Source organism: Ambystoma mexicanum, chromosome 6q (assembly GCF_040938575.1).
Source record: "Ambystoma mexicanum isolate Mex_15411 chromosome 6q, UKY_AmexF1_1, whole genome shotgun sequence".
Classification (NCBI taxonomy): domain Eukaryota; kingdom Metazoa; phylum Chordata; class Amphibia; order Caudata; family Ambystomatidae; genus Ambystoma; species Ambystoma mexicanum.
This window is the reverse complement of record NC_090937.1, coordinates 899,722,136-899,744,916: the sequence shown is the minus strand read 5'-3', so window position 1 is coordinate 899,744,916 and position 22,781 is coordinate 899,722,136.

Sequence of the window (22,781 nt, the reverse complement as noted above, 5' to 3'; positions counted from 1 at the left end):
CTTTCCTAATGTAGGTAGATGCTGCACGTATAAAACTCAAAAGGAAGTCTCTCACACATGTGACAATGCTTCTCTGAAAACACCTATAAGGAGATCATACAGTGAGATATGCGCTAATGCTCAGAAAAATAGGATTAATACATGTAATCAAGGTTCTCCGAGTAAAGAAAAACAGCCTGAAGTAGCAAATAGTAAAGGTACTACTACTAAAGTGATGAGTGAAGAATCTTTAAGGCCTGTTGATGAACCACCAAAAAAAAATAATAATAATCTTATCATGAGAAATGGCAAGGGGAAGGTGACCACAGTGGATATAGTACCCTCATACAGCCATTTTGCTAATTGTGAAACTAATAAGGTGAATAAGATGAATCATATGAGTATTCCTCATTCCCCCAGTTACATAATGATCCATGGTCCCGCATTAAGCAGGTCTCTGTCTGAGAAGCAACCAAACATAGATCATCATTATAATGAGGAGCACTCCTTATTTGAATTCAACCAAACTGCTTCTACTACTAGCAGATCATTGCCAATTCAGTTGTCGCATGGGAACATTAGTGTTCTCCCGAAGGCAATTGTCTTAAAAGATTCAGTAACACCTACAAACATTATTGCACCTCAGAATACGGAATCTGAAAGACAGCATATTATCAGATTTGTGGGTGATGCAAGGGAGCTGGGAGGGAATTGTATCAATCGCTCCTTTATCTTCTCTGTATTCTCAAGAATACCACAATTGAGAAACATTAATTCTGAAGACATTAGTAGGGTTTCCTTGGCAAAGGTTAACAATCACAGGGCAATTTGCTATCTTAGCTCAGAAGCAATAATGACATTTATTGGTTTTAGTCGTGAGGAACTAAGAAACGAGGGCTTGGTGAGGTCTATCTTTGACTACGAGGTAGACGCTAAAGAATTCTTAGAAGTCCAAGGCAAGGATGCTTTAAAGGATATGGTAGTAGGCAGTCTTAATACGCAATCTGAGGAAGTCTTGGAAAATAAAATGTTAGAAATATTGAAATCAATAGCCACTGTGAAAGAGTTACCCTGGCTGGAACCCATGCTTTCGACGATTTTATGTCCAAAAATATCTCATTCCGCCACATAGCGACCCAATAAGATATGGATGAAAATTATATCTTGGAATCTTGGAATTCCTGTGGATATATAAATCTAATGAAATGGTACTCTTCACTAACACTTGAAGAGAAACCAGCAATTGTAATTGCTCAAGAAACAATGAAAATTGAACCAGTTCAGATTCCTGGTTACTTGCCCTATTCTTCGCCCGCAAAGAAATCCTTGCAAGGGCGTCCATCTGGAGGTTTAGTGGTCGCAGTCAAAATATCTCTCCAGGTTGAAGCGGAATTGGTATGGGAATCTGCTAGTATATTGGGGATTCATTTTAAAATACCCTCAAGCATGCATTCCTCGTTACTGATAATCTCATTATATTGGAACCCTGCTACGCTAACAATTGATGAGATGTTAGACGAATTGGATGCATGTTTGTTGTATACATCTGACAGGTGCCACTCCTGGGAAATCATAATAGGAAGCGATTTTAATTGTGACTGCCGGGAATCAAATGAAATCCAAGTACGTAATTTCTCCTCTTCTTCTCGTAATAGAGGAGCTAAATTTAGAGAGCTTCTCACGGAGTGGGACATGGATTTGATGGTCAGCAATGATACGAAATCTGGAAAGACATGGGCACGAGGCACGATGAACTCCATGATAGACTATATATATGTCTCTCATAATCTCACAATGCAAATGGCACCATTAGTAATAGGTCGAATTGAGAGGGGTGATCATGCTCAACTTTTCACAGCTATTCCAATGGAATGTCAAATACTCACCCCAAATATAGCATTGGCTGCGGTTGAAATTAACCGACCTTATCATTCTATCAGATGGAATCAAGGGTTGTGTAACTTTGTTGTAAAGCAAATGTTTTCAGAAATGGAGAGGTTTAAACACTTGGAGGGCAAATTGGAAAATATTTCTTGTATGCACTATTCTGAAATAGTTCACAATGCACTAGAACGGTTTTCAAAACACAAAACAATGGGAAAAACATCCATCCATAGGATCATAAATATAAATTATTAAAAAGGGATAAAAACAGAGAGTTGAGAGTTTTGAAGAGAAGCAATCCGGGTACCGAGATTTACAAGGCAAGGCGGAATAAAATGATATCCGTATACAAGCAAAATATAAAATTTGCTCGCATCATACGACATAATGAGGTAAACTGTTAATTAATTCGCGCCATTGTGTCTCATGACACGCGTGTAATTTGGCGCACCTTGAAATCTGACAATAAATGTACTACATTGATCTCTCCCAATTGTATCCCTGAGCAGATATGGCAAAGATTTATCAAGGACAAATACCAATTGCCTTGCGATTTTTGAGGTATTCCAGATGTTTTTCTGGATTATTCCAACATCCCGAAGCTTAAGTGGAATGGCAATGATATTATATGGGCAATTTCAAGGCTGTTTATTCAAAAGCTACAGGCCCAGACGGCCTTCCTCCATGTTTATATAAGGCGGACCCAGGGCTTTGGGCGCACATTATTAAAAACAAATTTGAGAATATTATTAAGTCTGGGGATGTGCCACCCTCATGGCGAACAGCAAATATAGTACCCATTTTTAAAAAAGGTGATCCATCTCGCCCCGAGAATTATCGACCAATATCATTGATTGATACTGAGGCAAAGATCTTCTCGATTCTTCTATTACATGAGCTTGAGAGAGTAATCGGGTCTAATTGCTTATATTCGAAGTATCAAACCGGATTCAGGAAGAATATGAGCACTACTCTTAACGCCTTCATCATATCACATGTCATTACCGGAGCTAAGGAAAAAAATGCAAACCAGGTCTATATTGCAATGATAGATATGAGTGCAGCCTTCGATACTGTTGTCCGTAATCTGCTGTGGTACAAATTGATTAAAATAGGGATTCCAACTGTATTGATGTACTGGCTTATCAAGTTACATAAGGATACATCATACAGAATTAGAATCTCTCCGGAAGGTGGAACCACTGCCCCGATCTGCACCGAAGTTGGACTGAAACAGGATTGCAATTTAGCTGCTACCCTCTTCAATCTTTATCTGTCTGACCTAGGTAAGAATTGGGAAAATGGGAATCTATTTTCCGTTAAGGTTGGGACCATGCAACTAAAATGGATTGCCTTTGCAGACGATATTATTTTATTTGACCCGACTCCGGCAGGGTTACAATCCAAACTTTCCTTATTCGAGTCATTTGCAAAGGCACATAATCTATCTCCCAACCCTGCCAAAACAGCCATTATCTGATTTGGAGTAAAATCCAAAAGAGGCAATTTTACATGGAAAATATCGGAAACACGAATTTGTCGTGTCGAAAGTGCTATCTATTTGGGGTATAATTTATCAGCCCTAAATTCTGTTAACTCATGGTCTGTAATCATTAAAAACAAGACATCCCTTACTATCCCAAATGAAAAAGAAATTGACAAAATACTGTAAATTTTCTTTAACCCCGCTAATAGAATTTATGACACTAAAACTTGAAAGTGTCATACTCTATACTCTAGACGTCTGCTTATGTGATATGACAATTATGCTGGGCAGCCTACAGGGCACCATTTTGAAATCTGCAATGTTTATACCGATGTCGGTTCCCAACGCTATCATTAGACATGAATTAGGTCTGGTTTCTCTTTCAACTCGATGGAAATGGAGACAATTGTCTAACTTTGTTAAGATCTATTATCCACCTCCTAATTCATTGTATATAGATATGAATAAAATGTTGGGCGCTCAATTACCTAAATCCCTTTCCGTTTATCAATTAAAAATGCAACAAATTTTGGATAATGTTAACATCACTATTGAAGATGTACAACATCGCCCGTGTTTTGCTAAAAAAAAGCTTTTTGAAATGGATTGGTGCGTAACTATTGACTTAATTAAGAGTTATAGTTTGTACAAGGAATATGGAACATACTTGAAACATCGTACTCCTCGATGCGAACATATTACGCTATTTCCTTGCGAACGCACTCGAAAGGCATACATTCGTTTTAGATTCAATCTCTATCATACAAGAGAGAGAATTAAGTTTTGGAAAGTGATTGAATCAAACGGCTATGTGGGTTGTCGTTTCAACGAATGTAATGAACCTTATGAAACTTTGAAACATCTAATATTGTATTGCCCGCATTTAAAAAAAATAAGGACACTAAAATGTATGAAATTTGTAAATGTTGAATTTGATGATTGCCTCGAAATATTATGGTGTAGAATGATGCAAGGATCACACAAACCATTAATTTATGAACTAGTAAGCTTTTGTAATTATATTGAGAATGAATTAGAGCTGAATAGGATTTGATTGAATTGTATGATTTTAAGATTTTGTAAAGGTTTTTACATGGAAGTGTTTTTATGTAATTGAACCAAATGCAAATAAAGAGGAAAAAAAACATGATAAAAAGAGGTATTGAAAAAAAAAAACTAAAAAAAGTAAGCTAAATATAGACCACACAGAAAGTGATAGTAACAGACAAAGCATCAACTGAAAAAAGGGTAGGTGCAAACATCCCCCAGTACTCTAGACAGTTTCAACAGCCAACAATCAGACATAAATCCTATTGGCCAAAAAGGACCAAACATAAAAATAATGAAAACAACAAGAATGGGCACATATTTCAGAGTAAAGCAACAGCATGGCCCTGTTATCGAGGGATGCAATGAAGCAAATACAGATGTTTATACTCTGAGAAAGGTGTAGAGCTCCTCGTCCACACTATGTCCATTAGGAATTTTAGTGTCAAAATCAAGAATGAACTTAATGAATTTTGTTTCCAACTGCCTTAAGTTCAAAGTCTGGTCACTCCCTCTTTGGTGTATCGGAACATGTGCCACTGTAGAGAAGGTTAATAGGGAAAGGCATTACCATGTTCTTGCTTGAAATGTTTAGCTATAGGGTATGTTGGGTCGGAGTTTTTTATGGCTCTCAAATGCTGAAGGATTCTCAATTTAAGTTTGCACGTACTACTGCCCATGTACCACCTCAAGCAAGGATATGAAAGTACATATACTACAAAAGCAGTATCACAATTGAAGCAGTATTTGATCTCATAATTCACATCCTTAATTGGATGTTTAAATGACTTTTGTACCCTTTCTATGACCACAACCTTTGCATTTAGAACATTTAGTGAAGCCTGATGGTGAACCGGAGAGCCAGGTAGTCAAAGAGCTCTTGTTAAAAGGAGGCAGAAAACTTGATACTAATCTATCCTTAAACGATGATACTCAGTTATAGGTTAATGTGGGACGTGTGGAAAGTAAAGGACATAAATCCTTGTCCAAAGTGAAAATGCGCCAATGTTTCTGGAAGATTTTGTGGACATCAGAAGAGGCATTGTCAAAGGTAACAATGAGGCGAGGGTCATCATTCTTGATTGGTTTGTTAGGGCAGGTGCCATATAGAAGTTTATCCCTCGAAAGTCCTCGTGCCCTCAAGTAGGCAGATTCAATGATTTTATTTGTGATAGCCTTGCGTTAAAAAATTCATAGCAGCCAAAGCACAACACTGATCATATTAGCAGATATCAGCACAATTGCGGTGAAAGTGAATACATTCGCCATAGGGAATGCTCTTCTTGCAAGAAGGTGGATGGCAGCTACCGGCATTCAGAGGGAGGCCAGTATTGGAGGATTTTTTGTACAGGGAAGTACAAATACCCAATGCATCAAGTGACAATAACATCAAGGTAAACAATTTCAGTGTAGTTATGGCATTCCGGAAATTTTAGATTAGCCAAATTGGTGTTCATACTCCTAATAAATGATGACCAGTCAGTTTCCGTTCCCTTCCAAATAATAATAACATCATCGATGTACTGCCACCACAAAGCAATCTGTGTTGTATATGTTTGCACAAACACACATGTGTTGTAATTCTTGGATGGTTAATTGTTAATTCCACGTTTAATATTAGTCAAGATTCTGATAGGCTTGGACTTCTGATTCTACTGGCCAATATCACCAGATTAAAAATGTTCTACTTCTATGGCCCATACTTCAATACTTCCCTGTGTGTATGTAGATTGCTGTATTAACTGTACTACTATAGAATGTTTGTTTCAACATTTTGTGAAACATGGAGTAGGTCATGAGAGGTCTCCTGATCACTCGTCATATGCTGCTAGTAACATTCTAAACAGAACCTGGGGACTTTTCATCAAAATAGATGTAATATGTGATGTCATCAGTGATACCATCAATGGTGTCATTTGTGATGTCACCTTTGATGTACTCTGTGTTAGTGTTAACAGTGCATGTTGGTGGCGTGAGTTATGGTTGCATAGCTTAATAAAGAAAAAGTAAGGTGTCTATGCCCCACTTAAGACTGGTGCTCTCAGTTGACCCTAAACAGGGTTGCACAGTTCGATACAATCTTTTCATAAAGTGATCATATTATAAAAAAAATGATGAAAAAGACGGTACTTAATTTTCAAAAAGAAATCTTTAATTCACATTTCTAGGACTCATGTCCCTTAATTGATTAGTTCTTGTATCATGAGGCAACTCAAAAAGATCTAGGTCGTTCTCTCATAAAAGTACATATGCGACCCTCCCCAGGACATCTGAAGGGCCATAGCCAATCAGCAATCAAGTTGTATGTGAAACATTTTAACCTGATAAACCTGTCCAAATAAACCTGTTTGAAACTAGATTACCCCATTATGAGATCTGTGTTAAGAGGTAGTCATTAGAATGGTCACGAGGCATAGGATAGGCCAATGGGGCTAGGTATTGTACAGAATCACATATAGAGCTACCTTGACTGTCCAATCAGTGAATGTGAATTTACATGCCTCTTGAAACGTTGTGTAAAACTTCACTCCACTTCTCTGAATGAATGATTTGTGGATTATTCCCAGCTGCGCTTGCATGTAAGAAGCATTTGTTTTGTCTTGCTTCCATGCACTTTTTATTGGCTCATTGCATTACTTTTATAATATTGATGTTTGGGCCTTACCCTAAACGTCTCAGCCCCCTATAGATTATTTCATTAGTTTGACAAGAGTCATTTGTTTTTTAATATGTTTTTACTATGATGTCTGGACTATGGGTACTGTTTGTGAATCCAACATGGTGTCTGTTTCAAAGGTTTGGATGCACCTCACATTTTTAATTGACCAATCAGCAGGCGCACATGGTGTCTGCGATTGTTACGCAGCTCCCTGATTGTACCAGAGGTGTCCGCGCACACCATACCAGGAAGTGAGTCTGCCGACCGGAAGCAGATTTCACAAATATTTTTGGACCTAATTTATGGCCATTTAAAAAGAAATATACTGTACGGATTTAGACCAAATTTGCAAAAGCATGCTTTCAAGGCCAGGCTGCATCTCCCCACGCAAGTGTGGCGCAAATCAGTGAAGCGGTTTGGGCTATAGGTGTGAGCCACATTTTTTACGTCTATTAGAGTTTCAAAAGTTTTGGGACCCCCCATAACTTTGTCTCCACTTGTAGCAACCAGGCACAACTTTTCAAAATTATTCAGAGGTGGCCATATTTTGTTTTGAAAAGTTTCATGCAAATTCGTCGAACGACACCAAAGTTATAAGCCACCCACAAACTGCTTTTCCTATGGGTTGAGCAACTGAACCTTAATAGGTTGAGCAACATAAACATAATGAAACACTATTTGTTCTAAAGATGCCTTATAAATACTCAATACATAAAATAAATAACTACAGGGCCACTACTGCAGGCCCTGTAATATTGTGATAAATAAAATAAAAGTACGTATTCTAAATGTTCAACAATACTTTTGGGATCACATTTAATTGGCCACGAAAATGTACACAAAATGTATGTATTAACCTAGGAACACTTGGCCTTGTGTAAAAGACCTGGGGTTCTCTAGATTTATGAAAGTTCAATGGGCAGCCTCGTTTTGAAGCTGCTCATTAAACTGACAAAGACGCTGCAGAAAATGAGTTCAAATACAATTCAGACATTCCAAGCTTAACATTTACTGCTCTCTAGCCTGGGCTTACAATATTCGCATATGAGTCGATAAAACCACCTAGGGCAATCAGCCTGGTGGTTATGTCTTTAGTGTAAGCGCAAAATATTATGTTTTATAAAAGTAAGATGACATTCTAACGGACAGGTTTTCATAGCACTCGGGGGCCTCTAGCCTATGGCAAAGCTCTGCGAGGTTGTGTGAGCTGGAGAAGTGTTTATGAAGATCATGAGACTTATTTAACAGAAGGGAAACGCATGAACAAATGCTGTCAAATGCCATTCATGTTGCCCTCTGTAAACTAATCCCACATGCTGTCGCTTTTCTGCATAATGAGGTAAACAACGGAACATAATTAAGAATCACTGCAGGGCAGAATGGGTTGTTAATCAAACAATGTGTCTGCATTTGCCCGCGGCCCTGCGCTCAGATGTGTTTACTGTATTGTCATTGTTTCTGATGCCGCTGAAAAAAAGAGAACCGGAAAGTAAATGTCAAATACGTTTTCTCCGGGATCAATTTATGCTTCTGTAGCAAGACTACGTGATGCCTATTTTCGCAGTACTTAGGAGGATCACGACTTTTGCCTCTGACTCTATATACGCACATGAAATTATGATAGCACTTCTCAATAAAGTGTACCTGTTGTTGTAAAATGCAGCCAACCGTGAGTATTTCCAGCCACCGTCTGTAAAAATATGAGCGCACAAGACCACAGGCTAGGTACCATTACAATGTTACGGAATACCGAAATGACCTGCAGTATCCATTTTACATAAGGTAGGGAACATTACATTTCTTAAAATGCATGATGGCACTATAACCTGTTTAATTGTTGGCTCCCTTACACTGAAGACATCTTCTAATGGTATCAGGTAATATCACCCCCACAAATGATGTCGCCATATAGATGGTGGCCGGGAAAGGCCATAGGCGACATTGTTTGAGGGAATAATTTATGGGATAAATGGGAGCAGGGGTTGCGGGGGTATCTCCTGCTCCCTTAAAAAAAATATGGGGGTTGCGGGGGTGTCCCACAGGTTCCATGTGTTGATATCCCCGCAAAAAGGTGTCATTTTTGTATGGCGATATTTTTGCGGGGATATTGACACATTGAACCCTTCTAACTATGGATATTTAGAATGTATAAAGAATTTGAAAAGTACGAATTGATACACCAAAATGCAGCATGCCATAATTTGCAAATGATATTTTAAGAAGTCTATTTAAAACATTTTCAAGAGACAACTTTGTGGTTTATTATCCATGTAGCATCCATCTCAATTCTTGCTCTACAATATGAAAGTAAATCGTCTATGGATGTCTCTTGAATGGTCAGAGAAAATATGTTAACAATAAGGACTCATAAATGGCTAGTTAGCCCGCTAATTATTTAAGTGGCTTCCTGTATTCTGTCCACTGAGCTTCATCTCACGTTATTTATGAATCTGTCCGCATGAATTGTGATACCACATCTCAACTATCATAAGTTTGCAGTACTTGGCACAGGATAGAAAGCCAATCAGCTTCCTCAAATGACGGGGCAAACTGGTGATGAAAGCTCATGATCTAAAAAATCAGTATGTTGATCTCAGCATAGTAAGCTCTGCTCCTTTGGCCGCTTCCATTCTGCTGTTATTCACGGTGCATTCTATCCACCATTCTCTTGGTTCCATGTGTAACACTCCTCATTCCCACCTCCCAGTCTCTGCCAGGCTCCCTCCTACTCAATTGATGCTGCTATGGAATGGAAAGTAGAGGTTCCATCCTGGGCACCCCTTTCCCATTTCTCTGGCAGCCATCTTAATATGGGTAGTGCTTCCATTTATTAATATGGGGCACAACCCTGTGCACGATTTACTAAAAAGGAGCTGTGTTGTTCCATTCCTGAAAGCTATGAAAAAGCTAAGCACAATTCGTGGGTGATAATAGCCTTTGTGGCCATGAAGGGAGCATAATCTTTTTTTTTTTTTATTGTGATTTTAGTTTTAGTTAAATAAAAACTTTGTTCACATCGTGTCCCCAAAATTGTTATGCATCAAGTCATTGTTTGTTGTGACCACTCCTCTTCTAGTAATTCTATAAAATTCCTAGTTGCCAACCTCGTCATAGTCAGACATTAATTTATCCAAGAAGTTAACTCCTGCAAACACCATACTGGGATTGGATCCGTGTCACGAAACCCATCTTTCTCTGTCTTACATTTAAAGTCACTAAGGAAGTTGGTCATTAGTCGGGTTCTTGATTCCTTTAATGCTGGACATTCAGTTAGCAAATGTTCTATCATCTCTAAACATTCCTGTTTGTTACAGCATCTACAAATCCCTTTATTGATTCCTCTCTTCCCATTTACGTGTCAGTATTCATTTGTAGGGTAGATGTTGAGACGAATCCGGAGAAACTGATTATGATGGGAATTTCACTAGGTATCCCGAGAAGATACCCCTCTGACGTTGATCTTTGACTGCATTTTGAAGAGATTTGTATTCCAGCATTGCTTCTTGTGACTTGATCCAGTCTTCTCGTTCTAATTTTTCTTTGACATTTCCGGGATTTGTTAGCAATTCTTCGAGTGACGAGTCTAGCTGTTTTAAATGTTGTGTCCAGTAATCTTTCCAGGCATTCAGAATTGGTGTTCCTTTCCCTACACCATTAGCTTCAAGAATTTTATAGCCATCAGTAGGGTCTGTCATTTTAATTTTCCTTAAAAGAGTGATCGAATTCCATTTTATTACAGAGTAAAGGGATTGTGTTCCTAATTCCATTCTTAAAGCGACTATTAGGAGAGCTCTTGGTAGTTTTAAGACAGTTTTCCAGAATTAACCTTCTAGGACCGACCACATCTTCCATTTTAAGTTTAATCCAGCTTTGCCACCATAAGTCAAAATGAGTATTACTTTCTGGATGGTTAACCTGGCGTATGGATACAAAGATTTTCCCAATTACGTCAAGTAGGGTTATTGCTCTATAATTAGCTGGGTTTTCCCTCTCGCCCTTTTTGAAAATTGGGATGATTATGCTCAACGTCCATGAAGTTGGTAAATGTTGAAGTTGCCCGATGTTTTTAAGTATTGTTGTTATCAAGTGTGTCCACATGCTATGCTCTTTTTTTAACATCAGATTGGTTAATCCATTGGGCCCAGCTGCAGTGGAGTTCTTAAGTTTTCTTATGATCATTTCCATGTTATCATATTCAACCTCTATACTGGAGCTCGCACCCATCTTTCTCCTGTAACTCCACTACTCAAACGACTCTGTTCATTAACGGTTAAGTTGTTTATTATATCCCATAGGTCTCTCGTATTAGAGCTAACCATTGTTTTCAGCATTGTTTCTCCCCATTCTTGGTCATGTATAGACTTGAAACTTCTCGGTCAATATTTGTAATGTTGTTTTTTTAGTCGAATTTGTCGCAAAATTTCTCCCTCATTTCTGTCTATAATAAATATTTTAAGCGCCCTTACATCTCACCGTAGTCGTCTTCTTCTTGCTACTAGACTTTTGCTATAACGATGTTTGGGTTTTAACAGAGGTAGTTTTATGGTATGAACTACTTTATAGATGTTCAATAAAGGCTCATACAATGTATCCGTTATTTCTTCTTTGGTTAGCTCCATGTAGTTGTCCGTTAAGGCTAGGATGTCGGCCTTCCCAAGTTTCAGTCTGTTGCCTCCATGAGTAATTTCCAATGTTTGCGTTTTGGGAACCATTTCCTCTGCCTCCTTTGAGGTCCATGTCACCTTCAGTTGGTTGTGATTGCTGGTGTACTGCTGTATGACCTCAAGCGTAATTACTTTGCCAAAAAGTTCCTTGAGGTTCATATATAGTCGATCGTCGAATGTTGTAGCCCATTTTCCTGGGATATCCCCAACGGTTTGTCTGTATAACATGTGTAAGTTCTGTTGGTCAGCTAGTTGTAACCATTTCAATGTATTCTTATCTTCGTCTAACGGTATCTCTACCAGTGTGTGAGTTGGGATTTCCAGTTTTAATCACTTTTAGATTCGATACAATTTTATTGAGTGTAATTAGCCCTGCGTAGGGCCTTCCGTGCTTTCATTTTTTTTTTTGCACGAATCATTACAACTTCATAGCCTTTGCATACTGGTGTTTCCTGTAACCAAGTTTCCTGAAGGTAGATTATGTTTTCCTTTGTTAATTCGGATCCTCTATAGTTGAACAAGTGAGTAAATCCTCTGGTATTCCATGATATCAGGCAATTTTATCAATCTTCTCTGTTGCTGCTTTGCTAAGATTGTTTTGAGTTATTTATGGCTGAAGCTAGCCATAACCACTCATCATCTCTTTGTGACTTCCCCTTGATCTTCAGCTTGGAATGTGCAACCTGTTTTCCATAATTTGTATTGTCAAACGTCACTTTGATTGATAGTTTTCTGTTCAGATCCTTCGGACTGTAATAAGTGCATGACATTTTTCCTATTTAAATTGATTTCCACTCTGTCATTAAAGATATTTTCCATTTTTAACTTTTGTTGTTGACCTTGTTTTCCATTTTGTAGGCTCGAATAATGTATGCCTCCCCCTGTTTCCCTGGTCTCTATTGCTCGGTCTTGTGGGGTTCCATATCGGACGGACTTCAGGTGTTATGTCAACCATTATATCAAAACGATTGATTCCATTGTCTTTGGTTTTTCTGCATTTTTCAGAAAGTGTCTGAAAATGCGTATTATCTTCAATAGCATGTGAACTTTGATCCAATCTCGATGTCTCAATTTCAGACTCATTATTTCTGTTCTGAAGTTGTCCATAAGTCTTAATATGTCTTTCTAATATTGTCGAGTTGTTGCCTGTTATGTTTCCATCAATATAAAGTGATACATTATCTATGAGATCATGTGTCCCGTCTCTTGAGTCGTGGTCGGATGATGTATCATTCTCCTCTATAGTTAGATCTATTTGAGTTTTGTCTGGCCTTTGAGACGTCTTCAGTTTTGCTAACTGTATTAGAGAAGATTACCAGACCTCTATTTCTTTCAGGTGGAGGATGTGTTTTGATATTCCTTAGGAACGCTCGAGAACCATTAGATTGTACTATCAGTTTAGTTTTCACATTATTCAATTTCTTTTCTTGATTTGCCATTTTGGGTTTGTTCCCTTATTGAATTAGTTGCATTTTTGTCTGGTTCTCTGGTTTTTACTTTTTATGTCACCCTTTTTCTTTCTATTGAAGAGAGGATACAATGGTTCCTGTCCTCTGATTATTTCTTCAAGTACTTCAAGTATTTGCCCATTATGACAATTTGTGTTTCCCCTGTGCCTTTGACCACCTTTATTGGTTCCAATTTGGTCTTCTTCCCTGTGATGTAATGTGACCTTCTTTGAGGTCTTTGACTTTTCTTTCCGCATGTTGTTAAGTGGGGGGCCTTTGGAGCCATTACTTGACTTATTCCTAATTGGTGGGACACTTTGTGCAAGTTACAGTACTCTCCTCCTGCTGTCCTCTTTTATTGTACCATCCTCCTTCTGGCAAGGGCTGCAATCATACACTGAGATTAAACTTTGCTCCTTAGGGGCCTGTTCGTATTCTTCATTACTCCTAGTTTCCACCATTGTAGTATTGCATTTTTGCAGTGCTGCCAGTTTCAAGTGATCGCTCTCTTGATCATTTACAAGACCTTGCATCCATTTTATTGTTTCCATAATAGGAACATAGTTGTGGCTTTTTCTCCACGTTCTCTGCTTGCAAGATCGCATTGCCTTCTCTGCCATGATGCTGATGCCTCTGCTTCTACGTTTAGTTGTTCTTCGATTTTAGTTACAAAGGTTTCCAAATAGACCGATTTTGTGTGCATCATGGCTATAATGTTTGTGCTGTCTTTGATACTCTTGTTTATTGCCTCGTATAATTTTGTATACAGGGCCAGAGAGATCGTCATGGGCATCACATTCTTGTGTATCTGAATTCCAGTGGCGATTGAAATCTGGGTTTTATCCATTGGATGGTTGGTATTGTCGTTTGTCTCCATTTCAGGTCTGTTTTTTTTATATCGCCCCGTTTTGATGGAGTTTTCAATGTGTTCTTTACAGCCAGTGTTGTTTGCATTGTGGTGCCTTCGATCATTGTTACTATCTTGAATGACTGAGCCATGCAAGCCTTCCACTGTGGCAATTGTGTGATTTGTCGTATTTGTTTGGTTTGCTGTACTGAATTCATTAATATCTTAGCATTGGGTTGGGGGCACTCTGTCTTTTCCCACTTCAATTAAGTATGTTGTTGATTTTTGAGGTGTTGCCTCAAATCTTGTTGGAAGACCAGGAGTTTGCCTTGTTGAGATGACCGTCATTTTGTCTGATTTGGACCATCTGATCTGTTGTTGTTGAGACAGTACATTTCTCGTTCATAGATTTCTGGCTGCTCTTAATTCATGTATATTAATTTTTAAAGATGGATTCTGAGTGCCGGTCGAGCTCTTTTAATTCCTCTGCTAATGTGGATTCATTAAAACTGAATCCCCTTAGCCTCATAGTTGTCATATTTTCTCCCGTTATTGGCGTCGACATCTGGTCAGCTGCTGGGGATTGACATTCTGATGATTTTTTACGTGACTTTGTGTTTGAGCGTTTGATGTCATGAAAAGACAGCATTTCTCTCGTAGGTTCTCCTTCCTGATCCAAGTCCCACCCTTCACCTGTATCAAGGTTGCATTCTACATTTGATTCTTTGTCTGTGTTATCTGTTACATGGTTGCTGTTGTTTCCTGCCGATTCGAGGATTCCTCGGAAATTCTTGTTCCCTGTTAATTGCTTCCAAGCTGGGCCCCTTCCCGGCCACGGCCGTTACACCTATTGATGCTTTATCATGCAACATTGGCAGACTAGGTATAGTTGCAATATTTGTATATGTGTCATTGTGAAAAGAAAATCAAAATATCGAGGCTGAGTACCCCAAAAGGAAATACACCAAACACGGGTTACAAAGGAACATACAAAGTACTTTATTTTATACTGAATCCAGTTACAAAAACAGAGCAAAGTCAGATAGCTATCGGCCCTCAGCGTGGTTCACTGTGTTCAGTGAGAGACGTTGTACATCAGAATGCATTCGCTTTTCATACACTTGGTGGGCACGATGTCCAGCCCCACTTCAGGTTAATATTCCACTTAATACATCACCAATCTAGAGTTTGCGCCAAGTCTCGAACAACCGCATATAACTGGTTTGCCTTTAATACATGTATCAACAAGCCTATGCAATAACTGTGTATTCTAAGATTTTCCATGCAGGCCTTCTCGAACATTAATACAATGTAGTTAAACAGATGTTCTACGTTCAGTATTTGAATACATTGTTTCAACATATGCTCGTGGATTAGTTTCATTGCACAATTAATCCTTCTACAGACAGGTCAACGAAGGACAAGGTCTCAGTTCACGACCTCAACAAGTGGCCTGCAGGCAAGTTACATATTAGCTATGTACAGAGGTCAAGAAGGCCATGTTGTATTCTGGAATGACATCGTCCACCATTTTAACTCACACGGTGACTTTTACAAAGCAAATCCTAAAATGCTAGTTTGACCTAAAATGGCAGCTTACATTGATTTAAGGTCAGGACCTTGCAACACGGATTCCTTCGCAAGCGAATTTAATGCAGCTTGGCGTAGGCCAATATTAATATATTTATTGCAATAGAAGGCACGATATGATTTCTCTTTTGACAAACCGTCCTTTTGGCCTATGCCAAGTGCCAAAAACTACTTTGGATCTCCTTGCAAATAACTCCATGCATCATCGTCCATGAACCCTGAATCACTATCGGAAATATCTATTGCCAATAGGTAATTTGCTAAAATATCTTTCAACACATATTCTTTGGAAGTTTTATCCGGGGCATACACTTTATGTCCTATCGAACCTATCCCTTGTGCGCAACATCACCCTAGCATTGAACACATACCAGGTAGACACTGAATACAGCAACAAAGAAACAACAGGATTCCCAAAATAATTAGCAAGCCCGAAAGTACCTTCCAACCCCAAGATCGCAAGAAGTCCCAGAACCAAGCGTTTAGATCCCAGTTTCCCTCGGGAACATGCACTTCGAAACTAAGGACGTTCAGATTCTGTATTGCCTTGAAGATAGTTGGGGAGGAATCTGGAACGAAAACACAGCAAGCGGACCCCACTAATTTACACACTCCACCACACTCAGCCAGAATGACATCTAATGCCATTCGGTTTTGAAGTGCTACTAATCTTATCACCTTCTGTTCTAACGTCATATTATAGAGTATGTCCGTGGTCCGGTTGATGGTACTCTCCAGTACTCTCGCTAGTTTTCTGATATCTTCTGAATTCGCTATCTGCCCCCAAAATGGCACAACTGATTTAGCTATATCTCCCAAGATTTGTACTGGGGTGTCACCATTCTCGTCCCGTCGTGGACGAGCCTTCATAACTTCTCTTGTACTAGCTATAAACACCCCAGGTAACAGGATCCCTAAATAACAGGTTCCCTGCCAATCTCTGGGCAACCATGCGAATGCTACATTACCGCAGACAAAGTAGACAGGGTCGCCTACATACAAAGGTCTGTTTTGAAACGTTGGCACAACCTAGAAAATTTCCCATTGACTGAGTTCCATTCCTCTGCATGCAAAAAGAGACTGAATCGGGGCTATGGTTAACAGTGTAAGAAGGAGGCATTGCCTAATGGAGCCATCTTAAAGGAAATGAAAGATTGGAAAGAACGAGACAGTTCATAAGAAGGCCTAATAGAAGCAACATTTGGTTTACTCCTATTTGCGAAAAGCGAGCATCCCAGGGGAGTCAAAACACATATCTCAAAACTATTCAAATTGGTGCCATCAAAGTTCCCTGAGATGCTATCATTCCATCGGCCAAAGAACTGTGTTCTAAGAGAAGCATAGCAACCAGTTGTCAAAGGTAAAGGATGAATATATCAACCTAGCCCCTTATCCCTGGGTTGCGGTAAATGAGAGCAGACCCAACAGTTAGATTTATTAAAAATGGCATGCGTTGCATTCATTGCATTCATGATTAGCAGTAAATTGTTATTTTGGTACATTTGTCTGTGCTGAGAATCCCTAGGGGATAGAGTATGCAAATGTACAAAGAGAGTATGAACAATAGGTGCACTTTCAGTAGGCAACAAAAGTTCTAAGGAGTGAGTTTCCTCGAGGTACTACAATCCTAAGGTAGCGGCTATTAAGAACCCAAATATCATTATAAAAATACAGCAATACATTTTTCGGGGGCCCAGGCATTTTATCCATCGTCCCGGTTGGTCACCCCCTTATCTACAAGTCCCATACGAGCGGTAGCAGTAGCAGGCATTGTAGTCTTCAAATGGATGCCCCAAAGTTCGTTGCTGGTGACCTCCCGGTCGAGAGACTTGTTAGTCCTTCCACAACCCTAGCCAACAGAATCCCCTTACTCAAATTTGGGCAAAAACAAGCCCTCGATGATCCTTTTCTTCTTCAAATGCACAGCTGAACCGTGCCGTAATTCTATCAAATGCACAGCCGAACCGTGCGGTAAATCTATCAGATGCACAGCCGAACCATGCCATAAGTCTATCGGATGCACATCAAAACCGTGCCGTAAGTCTATTTTCGTGGTCGTAGATTGTACCTTACTTTTCCCGGTACTGATTGATTCGGAAACAATATGTCGGCACTTCCTGCTGGAAGCAACGTGTCGGAAGCAAGTGAAGGTGCCGAATTCGAAATAGCAGTTTCCGGATTCAAAATTTGTGGAGAGTTTGGAGACAAAATGGCAGCTTCCCCAAGCCTCACGGGCTCAGAGAGATTCTCCGACACACTCTCAGTGCTACTTACTGCTTTGGGATTGTTGGTTGCAGTGTCAGCAAGGGGTTCTGTTTCTTCTGTAACGTGTGGCACAGGGTGAGGAGGTTTCTTGACGTGGGACGTGTGGATCCAGTTCTTTCTCCCAGTGACCCGCACTGCTGCCTGGGTGACCAACAGGACTTGGAATGGCCCATGCCAGCGAGGTGCGAGGCAAGAGGAGCGCTCAAAACATTTGACGAGCACCCAACTTCCAGGCCGTATGCTGTGGCCCGGGCCCTTGTATTGCACATGTAAAGCTTCTCGTACCTGGTGATAAATCAAATACAGGTTTTTAGTCAACTGGCTACAATAATCTGAAAGTAATACACTTTCAACATTTCTTAATGAGTTACATTTAGGAAGGTTCCAAATATTGTCAGGTCTCCCCATTACCACCTCAAATGGAGAGAGCCCAGTCTTAGTTTGAGGGGTTGTGCGCATGGATAACAACACGATCGGTAAGGCGTCCGGCCAATTTAGTTTGGTGCTGGCACACCTCTTAGCGAGCTTGTTCTTGATGATACCGTTGTGTCTTTCTACTAGTCCGGCGCTCTGAGCATATCTGGCCAAATGGAACCATGTGTCAATTCGTAATGCCGTACATATCTGCAGAATTATAGCAGCGACAAAATGTGGACCATTGTCCGACCAGATAACTCTTGGCAAACCGAACCGCAGGAAGTATTCCTGTAACATGATTTTTGCAGTAGTCATAGCTGTAGCATCTTTAACAGGGAAAGCCTCAACCCATTTACTAAAAGCACAGATAACCACCAGTACATATTTCCTCTTATCACATCGTTCCATTTCAATAAAATCAATGTGGATCACTTCAAAGGGGACAGTGGGTGGCCCAAAAACTACCCCTTGGAGTTCCTGTCCCCTTTCCCACGTTGTGTTGCAGGCAAATCATGCACTCCCAGACGTAGTGCTGGGCAATTGTCGAAATTTTGTCATTTACCCAAACTTTCTCTAACATTTTTGTCATCTTGTGGGCACATACATGCGTAGGACCATGGACCATGATGACCATCATCATGACATACGCGTCAGGGAGTAGACATTTCCCTTCTACTATGTCCACCCAACACCCGTCATCATCAGATTTCCCCAAGCCTTCAGCCCACCTTTTGGATTCTTCTAACGTGGCATCAGCTTGGATATCCCGTACAGACCCAACACCCTCATCCATTGCATAAGCATCTAAAGACTCCCTTGAGACATACATCTCCGTAAGGAGATCGGTTGCAGTTTGCCTAGCCATCTGATCAGCGAAAGCATTCCCTTTCCCCATATCATCTGTAATCTTTCAATGTGCTGCACATTTCATAACTGCTAACCGAGTAGGGAGCACAAGCACTGAGAGCAGTTGTACTATTAGGGAGCCATGTTGAATTTTGGTGCCATGCGAAGTAAGGAACCCTCTCTCTAACCAAAGTTTCCCAAAGTTGTGAACCACCCTAAAGGCATACTGACTATCAGTATATATATTTACTGCAAGCCCTTCGGAATGTTTGCAAGATCGGGTCAATGCTATAATCTCTGCAGCCTGCACAGAATTATGCGTGATTCTCTTAGTTTACACAACCGTGCTCAATGTAGTGATCGCATAAACAGCTGTGGATGTACCATCCGGAAGTTTGAAGCAGGAGCCGTCACAAAACAGCTCTCCTTGTGGATTATCCAAGGGAGTATCTTTCAAATCAATACTACCCTTTGTCTCTTGTTCGGTCGTATACAAACAGTCATGTGCCACTTCATCGCCGCAAGTAGTATCTTGCGGGAAAGGTAGGAGTTCAGCCGGATTAAGAACACAACACCTCTTAATTTGAATGTGAGGAGCAAACAAGATCAATTCATCACTTCTCAACCATGCAGAAGTGAGGTGTTGCGTTTGAGTTTGGTTCAGTAGAACATCTACAGAGTGAGGCACCATCAGGGTTAGATCATGGCCTAGGACCATTCCCTCACTCTGTTTTACAGACGCAGCAGCAGTGACAGCTCGCAAACATCTTGGCAAAGTGCATGCTACAGGATCAAGGGCGGAAGAAAAGTAACCATGCAGCCTATGTTCCTGCGTTAATACAGCAAAGCACATCCATCACATTCATGCACAAACAACACAAAGGCCTTTTCATAGTTTGGTGTGCCCAAAACTGGTGCAGAGCATAATGCAGTCTTAAGCAAGTCAAACAATTGCTGGTGTACCGCGTTCCATGGCAATGGCGAAGAAATGCCCTTCTTTGTCAAAGCCAACATCGGTTTGATCACTAGTGAAAAATGTGGGATCCACAACATACAGTAAGAAGCCATACCTATCAAGGCTCTAACTTCCTTCTGTGTATTTGGGACAGACATGCCAGAAATGTGTTTTATTCTTTCAGGTGTCAATCTTCTTCCCTCCTTTGACAGGAGATAGCCTAAATAGGCAACCTCATGACAACAATATTGACATTTTTTAAGCAAAGCTTTGTGATCATGCTTAGCTAGATGGATAAGTAATAATACAGTGCCCTCCTTACAGGCACTCTCAGAGTCAGCAGCTAAAAGCAAATCATCAACGTACTGAAGCAAAGTACAGGTAGAGGGCAATTAAAGGGTATCAAGTTGTTCTTTCAAAGCCCTACTATAAATGCTAGGATTCTCTGTGTACCCTTGAGGTGCACAAGTAAATGTGAACGAGCATCCCCCTAAGGTGAACGCAAACAAATATCTACTATCTTTGTGTATAGGAATACTAAAGAAAGCATTCTTTAGGTCCACAACACTAAAGTAGTAGCTGTAGCTGGAATCATGGTTAGGATTGTCGTTACATCAGGCACAATTGGAAATTGTGGTGCCACAACTTTATTAATGGCACGTAAATCAATTATGAAACAGAATGGAATTGCATTATCGCCTTTCTTGTACACGGGTATAATCGGACTGTTACACAAACTCCCTGAAATTTCTTCAATCACCCCGTGATGCACAAAACTGGAAACAATGCATTTCAAAGCTTGCTCACCCTCATCTGAAATCTTACACTGAGGAATGCGTGGCAGCTCAATTCCATATTTCAAAACTATCTTGACAGGTTCAATCTGTAAAACACCGACATCATTGTCATCGACAGCCCACGAGCTCTCTGGTACATTAATGAATTCTGGAGGCAAAGGTCTAGTCAAGGATTGCGAGGCAGAAAATTGCTGTGGTGAAATCGTCAAGCGTACTCCATCAGAAGAGCAATAAATCACTGCATTTAATTCTTTTAACAGATTCAACCCCAGCAAGTTCTCTCCGCAATCCGAAGTCAACAGAAATGGACAATGGTCCGTAAAGGGACCCAAAGAAATAGGTACCGGCAAAGAAACCAGACAAACAACTGGTGTACCAGAAAACCCTACAGAAACATTGGTTTGCCCTGACAGTGGAATGTTTGGAACCCGTGAATGATCAATGGAACACTTCTGTGCTCCAGTGTCTATCAAAAACTGATGTTTCCTATTTCCCACCACTATTTCAAAGTAGGGACCTTTCTGATTGACGGGAATAGGTGTAGGTCCAAAACCCTGCTTTGGGCAATCCTAACGAAACAGAATATCATCAAAAGGAAGCTCTTCAGATAAATATGCAGCGGAAGGATGATCAAATATGTTCCTGGTGTCCACACTCGGAGTATGATTGTCCTGCGAGAAATGTTGCTGAGGGTCCTGTGTAAACTGACCTCTCCCAGGGCCCCCTACACCCGGGCGACTTCTGGATTGCCTACCCATATTACCAAATGTATTATTTGACCTTTGTTGAAGGACGGGGCATTGTGCTCACCAATGACCCTCTCGATGACAATAAGCGCACTGGTTAATTTTCACAGGACCCAAGGGCACATTCCCCTGCAGGACATACTGACCTCTAACCTGAGAACTACCCCCTCTGGGGCCTCTAACAATTTGCTGCAATAGCACTTAAGTTTTCAAATCTCCATTTCGTTTTTCAACCCTATCTTTTTCATTATTGACACGGTTCTCGTAGTACTGAGCCATGTGCAGTACTTCTGATTGTGATTTTGCCTGCCAAGCGCTCTCAGAAGACATCATTTGTGTCTGGATGTCAGGCAGCAATCCATGCACAAATTTGTCCATGAACAACCTTTTCCCAGACTCTGTGCCTAGGTTTTGTCCACTGAAATCCGAGAATACCTGTTAGAACTGATTAAAGAACTCGGTAGCACCCTCAGACTTTCCTTGGACACAGGCCGTAAGCTTGTACCAAATAATTCTCTTTTCGGGAATTATGGTTTTTAATTTAGCAACGATTCTGTCATGCAAAGTTAGTATCACCTGAGGCGGTCTCTCTCCAGCTGGCCTTTCTCCGTCAAGCCTAGTAATGATAGCCCACGTATCTCCCAACCCAGGTACGTCGTCTATAGTTCAAACCCGTTTCCACAAATCTACGGGCAGGAGTACAGGGAATAACAGATCAATATCGCCTAAGGTGAACACTGAGGATTGCAAGACGGACTCTATTTCTTTATAGAATCCTGTCAGATTTTTCCTAATATCAGGAATAGATTGCCTAATAGTATTCACTTCCTGTCTTGAGAACGGGACGTGAACGAACTGCGATACATAATGTGCTGGAATGTTCACAGCAACTATACTCTGTGCAGCATCGGCCGCAACCTCGACCTTTGGGACAAATGTCGGAGGGACCTCTCTTATAGGCAACTGAGAGGTAGGTGACTCCGAAAGCTTACTAAGCAACATAGCTAAATCGAGCTCTAAAACAGTCAAAGAAGTGTCAAGTGAAAAAGCTCTCTTGTAAATACTCAATAACTCTGTGGGACAACTAATCTTCCTTTTTACACACTCATCCTGCAGGTACTCTACCATTACCTATATCACTTTCCTCTGCA